The sequence below is a fragment of the Lathyrus oleraceus genome, chromosome 4 (genome assembly GCF_024323335.1).
Source record: "Lathyrus oleraceus cultivar Zhongwan6 chromosome 4, CAAS_Psat_ZW6_1.0, whole genome shotgun sequence".
NCBI lineage: Eukaryota > Viridiplantae > Streptophyta > Magnoliopsida > Fabales > Fabaceae > Lathyrus > Lathyrus oleraceus.
In genome coordinates this window covers 354,723,027-354,724,684 of record NC_066582.1, presented here as the reverse complement: position 1 = coordinate 354,724,684, position 1,658 = coordinate 354,723,027, and positions in this window count along the sequence as shown.

Genomic DNA, 1,658 nt, shown 5'->3' with positions numbered 1-1,658 from the left:
CGAAGTGAGAACAAAAGTTACTTATCTTGGACCGGGTCATTACTCCCTTTGAAATGTCTTCCAAGATGTTGTCAATAGGATGGTCTTTTGAGGATATTCAAGCTGTTGGAAGGTCCTTCACTTCAGCTGTCTTTTCTTCCTCAATTTCTTCATGACTAGTATCTTCCTCCTTCTCATGGGCAGCTGTTTTGGACTGATCAGTTTCCTCAACAGCTTCCTTGAGTATGTCTTCTGTAGATACACCTGCGTCATCAAAAGAAATACCTTTTCCGACATTTTTCGGATAAGACTCATCAAAAGAAACATAGACAGATTCTTCGATAGTAAGTAAACGCTTATTATATACTCTATATGCTTTTACTTCTTTAAACACAATGTTTTGTTTAGCATGTTCAATTTTGCAGCAAGTTTTTGTGAAAGAAAAGCTTTACAACTCTTGTCGCGCAATTGACTTATGCTTAACACGTTGTGTTTAAGCCCCTCAACTAAATGGACATTAGAAATAGTAGTGGTAGAGGGATTACCTACACTACTTTTGCCGAGTATAGCTCCTTTGTTATTGTCTCCATAAGTAACATATCCCTTCTTCTTTGTTTTGAAGTCTATGAAAAGCGATATGTCACTGGTCATGTGCCTTGAGCAGCCGTTGTCAAGAAACCATCTTCTATCTACGGAGGCAAGGCACTCATCCTACAATATCAAAAGAGAGAGTTTGGTACCCAACTTTCATTGGGTCCGAGTGGGTAAGTGCTAACATGGTTGCCTTTTGGCTTCCATTGATAAATACCTTTAGGGACAAGAAATCTCCTAAACTTGCATTTCTCAATGGTATGGCCAGCATGACAACAATAATGACATAGACCATGATGATGTATTTGTTGCTTCTTGTTCATTGAATCCTTTAGGATAAAAGAGTATTTTGCATATGGAGGATTCAATGACTTCTTAAACAACTTGGGGTCAACGGTATAAGTAATTTTAGGTTGTAGCGCTTTCTCTAGTTTGACCTTAAGAGTGTTTACCTCTTTTTGCCAAACATAACAAGCGTCACAATACCTAACTCTACTACATCCGTCAATATCAATAGTTTTTGAATTTTCTGCAATACTAGTTTTCAATGCTTCTAAATCAATTTCAGCTTTGTTTACTTTACCTTCCAAAAAAGAGAAGATATGTTTGTCGGAAGCTAATCGTTTAAAAGCATCTACGGCTTCGTTATGCAGTTTTTCAAAAGCTATTTTTAATTCCGAAAAAGACATAGAGGAGAAGTTATTGAAGTAGGCTTGTTTTACCTTTTTGTCATTGTTTTTCTTCTTGTGGTAGGACAGATTTTTGGTGTGAGCTGTAAGGCACAGATTTGCGGATTCATCACTATCACTTGAACCTTGTGTGCTTGATGAATCACTATCACTTTCCCATGCAATGTAAGCTCTTCTTTGTTTGCTGTACCCTTTTGATGAATCTTTTCTTTGGTCCTTATACTTCATAGGGCAGTCCGTTTTATGGTGTCCGGATTTACCACAATTAAAACATGATCCTCTTCCTCTACTCTTCTTGTTTTCTTCTTGTTTCGAATTTATGGATTGTCTTCGAAACTTCATGAGATTTTTGTCGGAATGCTTGACTCCATTCTTTCGAATGAATCTATTATATCTCCT